The sequence below is a fragment of the Hyaena hyaena genome, unplaced genomic scaffold, assembly GCF_003009895.1.
Source record: "Hyaena hyaena isolate Hyena2069 unplaced genomic scaffold, ASM300989v1 scaffold_143, whole genome shotgun sequence".
Taxonomy (NCBI): Eukaryota; Metazoa; Chordata; class Mammalia; order Carnivora; family Hyaenidae; genus Hyaena; species Hyaena hyaena.
Genome location: NW_024080775.1, coordinates 222981 through 237079, shown reverse-complemented (window position 1 = coordinate 237079; position 14099 = coordinate 222981). Strand labels below are relative to the sequence as shown.

The 14099-nt window shown below is 39.3% G+C and overlaps 1 long non-coding RNA gene across 1 annotated transcript in view; it reads right to left on the bottom strand.

Annotated features, from left to right (window-relative positions):
• Positions 1-1528: 1528 nt before the first annotated feature.
• LOC120235986 overlaps positions 1529-14099 on the bottom strand; it is a 178072-nt gene continuing 165501 nt past the window's right edge. The window contains exon 3 of the long non-coding RNA XR_005529560.1: positions 1529-1606. This is a non-coding gene — a long non-coding RNA (uncharacterized LOC120235986). The remainder of the gene's footprint in view (positions 1607-14099) is intronic.

Here is a 14099-nt window from a genome sequence, read left to right as displayed (position 1 = left end):
TATCCATAATTTCTTTAGGGAACCAAAATGCTCATTCAAAAAATTGCCACAACATTTATCTATGCAAAGATGATGGATATGGTTTATAAAATTAAATGCTTTTAAAAATTAAAATCATATTGCAAAAAAAAAAAGGACAGTTTTTTTTCCCCTTGGGTTGCTCACATTTTAAAATGATCACAACTGCACTCTCAGCACTTATAATGCTTAATCTAGATAGCATATTAATAAATGCATTAAATATGTCCATGTATATTGTTGTTAGTGTTGTGCAGCACCAGTGTGAAGTACTGGACACCAAGTACACATAAATTTATTATTTTATTTTCTAATTCTATTCCTCTACATTAAGCTATAAAATATATAAAGTATAATTAGAATGTAATATTTCTTATGTATATTACTGCATTTACTATATTTATTTCTTCAGGACCACTCTGAGCATACTGCATGGTATACTGTAAGCATGGGCCATTATAAAAACTTAAATAAAATACATATTTGCCAAAATAATCAACTTTAACAGGGAATCCTATTTTTTACACTTTTTTTAAAGTTTATTTTTATTTATTTCTGAGGGAGACATAGAAAATAAGCAGAGTATGGGCAGAGAGAGAGGGAGACAGAATCCCAAGCAGGGTCCATGCTGTCAGCAAAGAGCCCAATGCGAGGCTCGAACTCACGAACTGAGAGATCATGACCTGAGCCAAAAGTCAAGAGTCCAATGCTTAACCGACTGAGCCACCCAGGCACCCCAACAGGGAATCCTATTTTATCCCAGTATAGACTTTGCTCAATTGGAGAAATCAGTGAAGTAGGAGAAAATGAAAGATAAAAATTATCACTGAAGTAACCGGTAAAAAGTGGAGTATCAACATGACAATTGTGAAGAAGAAATGCACACTTCTGTTATGTATGATGTGTTCTGGTGGCATGCCTATTCTCCCTTAATTTCTCTCACATACTATTGTAAGTAGGAAATACACACAAATCTCAGTGCTATGTTGTTGGTTTTATTTCTGAAGTAGTTTTACTTTTAAGAATCTATCCTGGGGCACCTGGGTGGCTTAGTCAGTTAAGCATCGGACTTCAGCTCAGGTCATGAACTCATGGTTGGTGGGTTCAAGCCCCGCATCGGGCTCTGTGCTGACAGCTAGCTCAGAGCCTGGAGCCTGTTTCAGATTCTGTGTCTCCCTCTCTCTCTGACCCTCCCCTGCTCATGCTGTCTCTCTCTCTCTCTCTCTCTCAGAAATAAATAAAAAACATTAAAAATTTTTCAAAAAAAAGATCTATCCTATTATTACAGAATATACAAAACTATTGAAGCTGAGTTTAATTACTTGATACTTATCTTCACAACTATCTCCAAACCAGTAACTTTATCATTAGATCACCCAGTCAAAAAACGTTGTTCTAAATGCTTGCAAAATTCGTATGCAAAATATTTCTTACATATTACACTCTCTCTGTTTTCCTTAAAAACTAACATAATATTTAAAAAATAATAATAAAAGAAACAGTTTACATACCCCAGTGGTTTGCTAGCTCCTTGTGGACAGGAACGTATTTGTCATCATCTTTGGGTCACCAGTGGCCAGCACAGCACCTGAAATAGAATGCATATCCCATAAATGTGTTTGAATTAATTAAATGATAAAGTGCTGACTGGAATCCATTTGGAAGGTATGAATTCAATGACATAACCATTCTCTATATTAATCCTCTTCCTCTGTATCCTACATTATTAAAATAGCAGTGCATGTTCTTATACATTCGAGTGACTATTCTGAAAACCATTCTCAAGAATAATTGCTTTTAAATTCTTATTATATATTCTTATTGTCCTTTGGTTTTGGTGAAGGCAATGGAGTAAAGTGAGATCATGTACTTTTGAGTTAGGCAGATGTAGGTTTAAATCCTGGTTCCACCATTGTCTTGAATAAGTTTCTTAATCTGAAAAATCTCAGCTTGTCTTGAAAATAAAAATAATTAAAGCATCTTTCCAATAATGTTCAAAGAATTAAAGGAAACAGTGCTTAGCATACTGCCTGACACATAGGATGCTCTCAATAAGTGATAACTACTATTTGCATTCATTACTCTTTCCCTCCCTCCTTTTCTGTGTAGTAAAAAATTAACCTTATCCAAAGAAAGACATGGCTCTGTCTTTGGCTATTGAGAGGTGATCTCTAGGCCCTCCACATGTCATATCTGGCAGGAGTGTCTTTGCTTGCCAGAGGGCTTTGGCCACAGAACAAACAGTGTGATTTTGGGTGAGGGCTTCAGGCCACGCACTATCAGTTTTACCTCTAGAAGGAACTAGAGACTAAAGGTATCAACCCAACAGTGACATCCAGGAAGGACTGGAGACTAAAGGTCAACAATTTGGGTAGTATGTAATCACATCCCATTAAAAGTTCTGGACGCCAAAGTCTCAAGTGAGCTTGTCTAGTTGACAATGCATGTTGTCACACTGATGCTGGGGAAGTAATGTCTCCTGACTCTATCAGGAGAAGTCAATGAAAGCTCTGTGGTTGGTTCTTCAGGCCTCAAACTCAGACTCAGCCTTAGCCTATACTTAACAGCTTGAAACTCGGCTTCATATACCTTTTCCTCTGGCTGATTTTAATTTGTAGCCTTTCCCGGTAATAAACTACAACTTTGAGTACCATCGCTTTTAGTGAATACTTCTAGCAAATTGTCAAACCTGAAGGTGGTTTTAGAAACGTCTCAAACTTGGAGTCGATGTAAGAAGTGAGGAGTATGTGGAGAAATGTGTTTTTAGTTGACCGAGTTGGTAATTGACTAATCGTACGGTTGGTTAAACTCTTGTACCTTCCTTATTTAAATCTAGAAATTCCCCAAACTTTGAAAGATATTTTACTTTACCACTCAAGTTACCTTAACAAAACTCTCACTATTAAAAATCACTTTGAAGTGACAGTGTTTATAAATAGATTATACGACATTGTTTTGTTTTTCCTTGCACAAACAAATAAAAACCACCCCCACCACCACACTCCCAGTAGTAAATGCAGAAGCATGTTTCTTTTTGGTTTTGTTTTGGTAATAAGAATGGTAGTAATATTCAGAAGTGAATGAGTCACAAACAAGTAAAATTTCTAAAGATTTGTAGTAGTTTGTCAAGGTTAGATGTTAAAAAACTAACATCATTAAAAGGTGTGCTAGTTTTCAAACAAAATATTAATGAAATCACATTTTAATCTGTGCCTTTACTAAGTGCTTAGATTGCACTCTGCAAGAGGCTGTTCAGAATCTTGTTGGTGGTATTTTTTTTTTAATATTATAAATACAAGTATGGTAGGCAGAATTTAAGATGCCTCTCTCAAATTTTCCCAATTGAGGAACATGCTCTGCGTAGTCCCTAGATTGTGAATATGATGGATTTTACTCTAATGAATAGGTTATATTATATAACACAGTCCACTTTAAAACAAGGGGGTTATCTGGGTGGACCTAACCTTTTAAATCTCATTCTAAAGGGCAACAACAGAAGAAGATGGGGACGTGAAGCATAAGGAGGATCTAACACACCATCACTGGCTTCAGTATGGAGGGAACACCTGCAGAGCCTCTAGAGAGCTAAGGACCACCCCTGATAGCCAGCAAGGAAATAGGGACCATAGTCCTACAACCACAAAGAGCTGAGTTCTGCCAACAAGAATGAGCTTGAAAGCAAATTTCTTTTTTACCCAGGAAGGTACAGATAATGAAAACTCAACCAGGCTAACCTTGTTTTCAGCCTGTGGTTCTCTGAGCAGAGAGAGCCATGCCATGCTAGACTCTTGACCTTTAGAACTATGAGTAGAAAACAGTCACTGTTTTAAGCCACTAAGTTTTTGATAATTTGACACACTCCAATAGAAAACTAATATACATAAGAACAAAACTGTGTATGTTTGACCTCTGTTCAGAATTTTACTCTGAAAATAGGGATCACTTATGTGCTAGGATTCATTCACCGTGTAAGCCCTAGGTTACCATAACCAATACTGAAAATTCATATGCCCACTCTGAACAAGAACTACAGACAAGATACTATACCATAAGCTATAGACTAAATATTTGTGTCTTCCAAAATTCCTGTTTTAAAACCTAATGTCCAATGTAATGGTATTAGGAGGAGGGGTCTTCAAGAAGTATATAGTTCATGAGTGTGGAGCCCCTATGAATGGGATTCCTGCTCTTATCAAAGCGATCCACAGAGCTTCCTACTCATTCGAACCATGTGAAGTTGCTGCAAAAAGATGGCCATCTAGAAAATGGGCTCTCTCCAGACACAATATGCCTTGATTATGGGCTTCCTGGTTGCCATAACCGTGAGAAATAAATTTCTGTTGTTTATAAGTCACTCAGTTTATGTGACTCTATCATCTTCGCTAAGACTAAGTATGGACTAAGACAAGAATGTTTTTATTCTCTATAAAACAGATCATTTGGTAACTTCAACTCTGTGTCTCCTATATGGAAGGTGTTGAGAAAGTAACTTAAATACACTGTGAATTATCTCTGGATTTTCTTGAGCCTTCTTAAGGGGTCGGAACAAGAAGTGCTCACACCTTCTTGAGGCATACACGGGAAACGACCAGATGTTCAGTGCAGAATGACAGACTATGTGTCTAGAAAGAGGTTGGAGGTCATTTAAAAGGAATCTCCTGAGAGTCTTCATAGAACATGCTGCAACAGCTGCCCCTGTCTCATTCTCTTCACATTCATTACTACAATGCTGCCATGTTATTTTTAATAAAACACAAATCTTATCACGTGGTACCCCTACTCAAAATAACCAATTTTCATCGCCCTCGAGAAAAAGTCATTCATCCACTTGTACACTAAATATTTAAGCATCTACAATACACCAAGCTCTGTGTTAGGTGATAGGGACACAATGGTAAGTATGACAGACAAGGTCTTGCTCTTCACTGAGCTTTGTTCTTTCAAACAAAAAGTTCCCTTCTTATTCATAAAAGACTATTTTTAAAATTTTTTAATGTTTATTTATTTTTGAGAGAGAGAGAGAGAGAGAGGCAGAGTAGGAACGGAGTTGGAGCAGAGAGAGAGGGAGAGAGACACAGAATTCGAAGCCGGTTCCAGGCTGGAGCTGTCAGCACAGAGCCCGACACGGGGCTAGAACTCATGAACTATGAGATCATGACCTGAGCTGAAGTCAGATGCTTAACCGACTGAGCCACCCATGCTCCCCTATGTTTTAAACTTTTTTAATGTTTATTTATTTTTGAGAGAGAGAGAGAGCGAGTGAACGAGCAAGCTGGGGAGGGGCAGAAAGAGAGGGGGACAGAGGATCTAAAACAACCTCTGTGCTGACAGCAGAGAGCCAAAGGAGGACTTGAATTCACAAACCATTAACTCATGACCTGGGCCAAAGTTGGACACTTAACCGACTGAGCCACCCAGGTGCCTGACTATAATTAATCTTCAATCCTTAACTTGGCTTCACTCCTCTGGGAAGCCCACTTTGACAATTTTAGGTAAAATTAGGCACCCCTTCTCTGTGTTCCCATAAAATACTTTTCCTAATCATATAATAACATTGACCATATTGTAATAAATTGCATGAGATTACATGCCTGAGTCCTCCATAAGCAGGAATATAGGGAGAAAATTCAAGAAGTGTATACATCCCAAACTCCTAGAGTCGATAAGAGACTATGAATGAGTAGTTCCTCTTGAGAGGAGCTAACCCTAGATCTACTTCCTTCTGTAGAGTAGGGTATGCAGTGTATGTGTGTATATATGTATACATACACTGCATATCTCCATTATATACATATATATTATATATATAATGGAGAGAGAATATCCTAACTTGAGAGTAGCAACTAGTCTGGGAGGTAAGGAATGAGAGACTGTGCTAGCCCACACATCTTACGTATGCTATGCTATGCTGTGATGATAATTCCTCCTGACCCTCATATACTCTGTCTCAATTATGAGCTCCTGGAGGTCTGGCCCTTTGAAGACTCCAGAATGCAAGCTGGGAGGTCAGCTACTATTTAGAACAAAGAGGCTATTAATCAGCTTACCTAGTGAGACAACAATCTTGAATGACAGAATTTGAGAGTGAAAAGTTGCTTCAAGTTTTCCAAAACATACCCTGTGAGAAAACAAAAGCAAAATGTGGATCCTGACAGACAGAGCCAATATAGGAACTCTCATGTACTTCGGGAGGAAGGGGAAAAGAAGACTAAGGCCAGGAGAGATGCAGAGCTCAGAGACAGGGGCCAGGCTTCCTGCACATCTTGTATTTATCCTATAAGGAGATGGGGCAGGAGAATGTCAGCTGGATAAAAGGAATCTAAGGGCCTATGGGCTGACAGTTCTTTCATGGACATCACTTGATGGGGAGAGGATGGGGGAGGTCAGAGGCCTCTCACAGAATCCCTGTTGTAAGTCTTGTACCCATCTAACCTGGTGAAGGAAAAATAAAACAATGAGGAAGGAAGGTTCCCAGGTAGACTGAGTTAAAATCGGCTATTCATCATAGTTGTGTGCATGAAGACAGGACCTAACAATTTCTGTGTTCTGTTCCATCATCTTCATTCCCAACATGTGCGTGCGTGCATACACACTCAAGCGTGGCGCAGAGGAAGACTGAGAAAGTCCCGGATAAGAAAAGGAAGAAAGACTTCAAGTTCAAGGTAATAGTAGGTCAGTAGCAGCTGCTCCAGCTCAAAATCCAGCTGGGACCAACTACACCATCAAGAACAGAGGCCTCTACAGATAGAGACAGTATGAGAGGGCAGAAGCCAGGAAGGATACAGAGGACAACCCCAGGGCCAGCAGCCTTAGATATGGTGCTCGCACTCCGTGCCAGCCACAATGATGCATAAACCCCTCGAGATGATTTTGTTAGTGTGGACAGGGGAGGTGCAGCAGGAAAGTGAGGAATGTGAGGCACCTGGGAGGGCACAAAATGTAAGGAGCCAACCCCTCGGGGTCATATAAGTTCAAAGTTGCCACCAGAGAGGGAAGCCTCCTTACATTCTACACCCAAAGTGCCTCTCTCACCCCAGCCTAGTCCTGGGCCTGGACAGGGAAATAGAGAAACAAACAGCAAGAGTTGATTTGATAGTGAAGACACAGAGTTATTTTGTGCTTTATTGCATTTATTTTTAATGCCTCTCAATCTGCTCAGTAGGATAGGGACTCCAGAACAAGAATGCATTAGGGTAACAGCTCCATTTTCTTTGCATATTAGAGTATAAGTGGATAAATTCAGAATCAATTAGATGCATCTCAAAAATTATCATAATGTTTTATCAGATTATTTCTCTATATAAATTACCCAAATCACTGTAAAAATCCGTTGTTGTTTTTTTTTTTTTCCTTTTTACCTTTACACATTCTCTAAGTATATCAGGTCCATTTCCCATACTATTGAAAATCACATGCCACCTCGCTCAACATTGGAAAAAAATCAAGAACATCAATTTCTTAAGAGTCGATAAGAAAGATAACCACTTGTACTCCCTTGCCAGCCTAAAGCATATTTCCTAGTGTCCTCTGTGACATCTGCCAAAAAGACACATGATCTAAAATCTTAAGTTGCTATAAATCTGAGATACTATGGCTGTTTGCCTCATTTAAGCCATTAAGACATGTATTGTGGTTCCTTCCACAAATTTCAAGAATGTTCACATGTTCTACTTAATATCTCCATAGGTAGCAGTATACTGTAGGAAACCACTGTTAGGGCCTATAGGTTTTGCCTTCATTCTCTACCACGTAGCTGAGTGTTTTTAGATAAGTCACTTATTCTTTCAGGGTATTATATTCATCATATTAAAGGGCTAAGCTAAATAATTTCCAAAGTCCCACCTGCCCTAACACTTCTACTTCAAGCAGGCGATATCTTCTAATACTACCATAACATTTCTAACACATGAATGCAGGCACAAAAAAGTTAACTGGCCAGTCACAATAAAACAAGTGGTTGCATGAGGAGTGAGAGACAGATGTTCAATGAGACTGCGGGGGGAGGGGCAGTGATCCATACTGATCATAATCAAATACTGATATTTTATTGTAGTGACTCTGAACAGGCACCATGCTAAATGTTTTCCATGTCATATCTAGTTTAAGTCTCAAAACAATTCTCTGGTTATAGACTTTTATTATACCCGTTTTAGAGACAAGAAGATTGTCACCAGAGATTAAGAAATATGCTCAAGATCACACAGCTAGAAAGTCTTCAGCTAACTAGGATACTCCTATTATTTGTAGCCAAAAGAATGTAAATGAAACACAGTGAAAAGTACAAGACAAAATAAATTCTAGGGGGGCCTGACTGGCTCAGTTGGTAAGAGCACACACCTCTTGATCTCAGGGTCATGAGTTTAAGCCCCACATTGGGCATGAAGCCTACTCAGAAAATTTTAAAAAATAAGATTAGGGGCACCTAGGTGGCCTAGTTGGTTGAACATCTGACTCTTAATTTTGGCTCAGGTCACGATCTTATAGTCTGTGGGACTAAGCCCCGTGTCAGACTCAGCTGACAGCATGGAGCCTGCCTGGGATTCTCTCTCTCTCTGTCTCTGTCCCTCCCTGTTCACACTCTTGCTTGCCCTCTCGCAAAAGAAATAAACTTTTAAAAAGATTTTAAAAAAAGAAAACAAATTCCAGAATCACTATATTTTAGAAATGCTCACCATAGCCATTTCTAAGAAGAAAGTTAATTAAGACTGCGGAAAAAAGTTAATCCTCAAAAACTTTTTCATGAGGCAGTAGTACAGACATGCACACAAAGTGAAACTGTAAAGAACATGATCATTTCCTCACTGCATTCTACAGGTGAGGAGAATTCATGTGCTAGGGTAACGAAAAACCAGTGTCTGGAACTCAGGACTGCTCTTTGTCAGCTTGGCGCTCTTCATGGTGGTTTCTAATCCTTTTGGAAAGGCCTTGGTAGCGGAGAGTGCTGACGCTGAAGCCACCCTGATCGGTTTAAATTCCTATTCTCACTTGTCAGATATGTGATCCTCGCCTCAGTTTCCTTGTCTATGAGATGTGAAGAATAATGAATAATACCTACTGCAAAGGGTTGCTGTGAGGAGTGAAATAATGACTGCAAAGCAAACACAGAGGACCTTCCTGGTACCTAGTAAGTAAAATAATACTTGGTGTGTATTATTACTATGATGGTACACATGGACAATAAGGAGGCCAAAACATACCGTGTGTTCAATACCACACAGAAAAAAGCATAAAAGCCATGTTAATAAATACCAATGGAGATTTACCCATCTAAAAAGCCCATTCCTTCCTCACCTAAGCACACCATAGAGAGAGCAGACGGTGAATTTTTGTCAGGACTAGAGATAAGAATATGAAGTCATTTACTAACAGAGTTTTAGGGAGGAACCCTCTCTTCCCGCCTTAGCTTTATCATTAGTAACTGGATTCTGGAAAGTTAGACTATGTCTCCAATCCTCAGTTTCCTTCTTGGAACTTTTCCTATCTAGGGATACTTCTGGAGGTTTCTCAAATGGCATTCATAACCAGGGACAAAATGGAGATTTAATATATTAACTTTAATAAATTCTAATTAAGTGAACAATATATAATCTTTAATTACCAAACCGTTTGTTTCCTTGTTTCGCATCAGATTTCCTCCCATTATTAATTTAGGCACGATTATAGGAAAACATGCATAATTTGCAATTCAAACAGCCTTTAATCTTAAAAAGATTTCCATGGGTGGAAGAAATGGTGAGCAAGTGCCCAGCTCTGTCCATTGCATGGCCCACCACTTGCTCAAGGGATCTCAACTCATAAAGGAGGAGCAGTGCTGTATGGCTTTAAAATGACTTCATTCCCATATTTACATATTTTTAATAGGGCTATGATGAATCTCCTTCCGCTTGACTCCTATTTTGAGCTGTGATATTTTAATCTCCATTCTTGCTGCAACTTAGCAGATGAATGTGCAGTGTGACAGAGCTCAGAGGAAATAGTATAAATAAAGCAAAGTGGAGCTATGACATCTCACATTTTATAGCTTTTTTATTGTAGCCGAAGCATAAACAGAGCACAGCTGTGTTATACTTACCGCTGTGAGCACTCCCTCAATCCTCACCCCCTATTGCTTTTAAAAAGACAGTGCTCTTATTCAGAAAGCTATGGGTGTGGGTAGCATGGCCCCACCGGGGAGCCCCTACCCCAAACCTCTCCATTTGATGCGTTTCTCCTCTTACAGATGTAGATTTGTCGTGTTCTGTATCATTCATCTGACTGAAAACCAATATGCTAACCACAGCCCGGACTGTACTGCAGCAAAAGCGCACTGCTCTTACCATAGAAGACGATGCCACACCAAAACTATAATTTTCACCTCTTGTCAACACACACATTACACCCAAATAATGTCCAAACACTCTCCTAATAGAAAACACACAACTAGCTGGAAGTATTCAAAATAGTGCACTCTCTTAACGAGAAGCCCCTTCTAAAATGAAGAAGTTGTATTTCTCACTTTCATGTTAATTCTTAGTCATGTTTGGGTGAAAGTTGGAAATGCCAAGATGGTGAAGCAGACCGAGAGCTAGAAGGGTGGCACTGAGATGAGCAAAATAATTTCACTTGCTGAGACAGTCATCAAATTTGTAATTTTCCAGGCTTGCTACATGCTTCAATAAACCTGAAGAAGACAGAGTAAACGAAGCAGCGAGCACCTTCCACACTCTGACAAATGAGAAATTTTGTATACACAGAGTTCATGAGTCCAGGGCAAGCACCTGGTGTAAGCAAAGCCAATCAGAGTCTTTCCCTGAGATATTTTATTTAAGTAGGATGGAAATTCCTGAGCTGTCATCCACAGAGACATTCATTCCCTATGGAAAAATCTCTATTGCAGCAAGAAAGAGTAACATCACTTTCTAAAGTTGACAGGGAGACAAGGCAAAGAGATCAAACCCTGACAGAGTAGGACTCCGCTGTCCCAACTTCTCCATATGCCAGGCCTCGAAAGCCATTCCTGACATCCCCCAGTTTGGTTACTTGCCTTTTTGGTATTCCTTTCCCCCAACACATTTCAGCTTTTTCTTTTAAGCCGCCTCAAATCAGGTTTTATCACTTACAAATAAATAAATAAATAAAATAAATAAATAAATAAATTCCTAACTATTATACTTTCTGGAAGAGAGTTTTTTTTTTTTTTTCTCCCAGTGGGGTTAGGATTTATTCTTCCTTTTTCAAATACCACCACACTCTTTGTGGGAAGGAAGGGAAACCCTCTGGGCTTGTAAAGGAATGTGTAATGAAAATTCAAAGACACAAGCATCCAAGTGAAAAGAGTATAGGGGCATAGTAGCCTATACACCAGCGAAGTGAAGTGAAAGACAGGAAGATTGATTTGCATCATCATTAACATGGAAGGAGAAAAGCACAAGAACACAATAACCGCAAGAACCACCTCCATTGACAAACATAATTGTTTCGAAACAACAGGCCCAACTGGGCTAACACAGGGGCAAAGTTGGTACCCCAAGCTTCTCAGCTATCTATCCGCCCAAAGTTGCTCTTCTGCCAAGCTCATTGTTTACCAAGCTGCCAGCCCAGCCCAGGGATCTGATTAGCAATTTGCACTTTTGTGAGAGGATTAACAGAATTCCTTTGTTTTGATGTCGGATTATCAAACTGCATCTTTAAAGAGGTGTGACCTCATCCAGATTCATAAGCCTGCTCCCTTGAGAATGACTTGAATTTTACTCTACTTGCGCAACATATAATTTCATAAAGGAGTTACTGTCAAAACATGGTACTCAATTCTTGATGTGTGCGAAGAAGCACATTTGTAATGTAAATAACCTCAGAAGTTTTGTGATATTTTAAAATAACCCATCTGGTGGGAAAACAAGGATTTTAAACCCATTTGGTTCCAGCACTGTAAATTAGTGTGCATCTAGCTCCTAGAACCCAGAGATACACCCCATTCCCAAACTGAGACTTGTGATGCTTTTCTTTTCAAGGGCAAATATTTTTAACTGTCCCATTCTCTTGAAATATTTTGAAAAAGGAAAGCAGAATGTGCAAAAGAATACACTGAGGAAAACCAAAGAATGTGATGGCCAAGTTCAAAATGATAATGATATCAAAGTTTTATAGTGCACGGTCTATACAACCAGCTTTACCTAAATATAAAAATGAAAAGGAAGAAAAAAATTCAGAGGTTTATATTTCATTGACTAATAGGCAACTAATCGAAAGAGTCTTGGAAATTTCCACCGAAGAAGGGCACAAATAAAACTTTCAAAGGGGGTATGCACAGGGCGGCATGCAGCAGATTGAGAAAACTGGCCTGCGGAGTGGGTACCGGTGTGATTTTTACTTGAGATGGCCATTGCAGATAGAAGGCACGAGAACAGTCCGGGCTGTGAAAGGCACGCATTCCCAGTGTGAGAACTGTATCTTGGGAAGTACAGAAATGCTCATTCAGCTACAAACAGCAAAAGGGCAGTCTGGCCACAACAAATGCTCAAAAAGCCAGACACTGCTGGAGATGAAGCGGCAGCTTTACTTGTTGACAAACTAAAAATCAAAACAAACAAGCAACCAGAACATCCTGTCTCATAAGGAGGAAGTAAGTATAATTAAATACGTGTCTATTTTTAATATTAATACAGATTGTTACCCAAGGTTGATAGATTGGGAATGTTTCTTTCAGTTAGGAAACCTTCAATTACAGTGAGCGTGTACCAGGCAGGTCCTGATGAATCAGGTGAAAGGCATGTTTGTCTGTACATGTGTGTGTTTGTAACTTCAATGCATATACACATGGCTATTAAATCAATGTTTTTTTTTTTTTAAGTGTATTTGTTTATGTAGAGAGAGAGAAACAGAGTACATGAGCAGGGGAAATGCAAAGAGAGGGAAACAGAAAACTCCAAGCAGGCTCTACGATGTCCACTCACAGCCTGACATGGGGCTCAGACTCCAGAACTCTGAGATTATGACCCAAGCCAAAGTCAAGAGCCAGATGTTTAACTGACGGAGCCACCCAGATGCCTCTAAATCAATGGTTCTTAATGGATGGTTGTGTGGATTAATGAACTTACTTGGAAACCTTTTTTTTTTTTGAAATCAAGTTATGTACCCCAACATAACCAGTGGATGGGATGAGAGCACATTTGTTCTGAAAACTCACAGTATTCTATGAATTTTTTTTTCAATTTTTTTAATGTTTATTTACTTTTGAGAGAGAGAGATCATGATTGGGGAAGGAGCAGAGGAAGAGGGAGACACAGAATCTGAAGCAGTTTCCAGGCTCTGAGCTATCAGCACAGAGCTCGATGCGGGCTTGAACTCATGACCGTGAGATCATGACCTGAGCCGAAGTTGGACACTTAACCGAGTCAACCAAGCACCCCCTGAATCCCTCTTAAACAGCTTTCTCTTATATTTGAAAATAGCCCTTCTATGTGGATTATTTGCTAGTTTTGCCTTACTAACTAAATTGGAAGCATCCTTAAAAAGGTGGATCAATGGGCACCTGGGTGGCTCAGTTGGTTGAGCATCCAACTTCAGCTTAGGTCATGATCTCACAGTTGGTAAGTTTAAGCCCCGGATAGGGCTCTGTGCTGACAGCTCAGAGCCTGAAGCTGCTTCAGATTCTGTGTCTCCCTCTCTCTGTGCCCCTCCCCCACTTATGCTCTGGCTCGCTCTCATGCTCTCTCTCTCTCTCTCTCTCTCTCTCTCAAAAATCAATCAACATTAAAAATGTTTTTTTAAGGAGGATCATGTCTCTTAAGAGCCTCATCCAGTGACCTGAATATTGGTGTTAAATAAAAGCTGGATAAATAAATTCAAAAGATTTGTAGTTAATTAAACAAATACTTCAGGGAGAGTGGGAATGAAAAAAATAATTTAGTAAGAATTTGACTTTAACCCCAAAGCTGCCTATATGGCATGCAAGAAGAAAACAATCTGCATTATTTCTACTTCTGTAACCATAAATATAGAACACCAGCCAAAACCAACCTTGAATTATTCATTTGTTCAACATATATGTGTTGAATGTCTCCATTTGCTAGGAATTAACTTGGGCTGTGGAGATAGAGCAG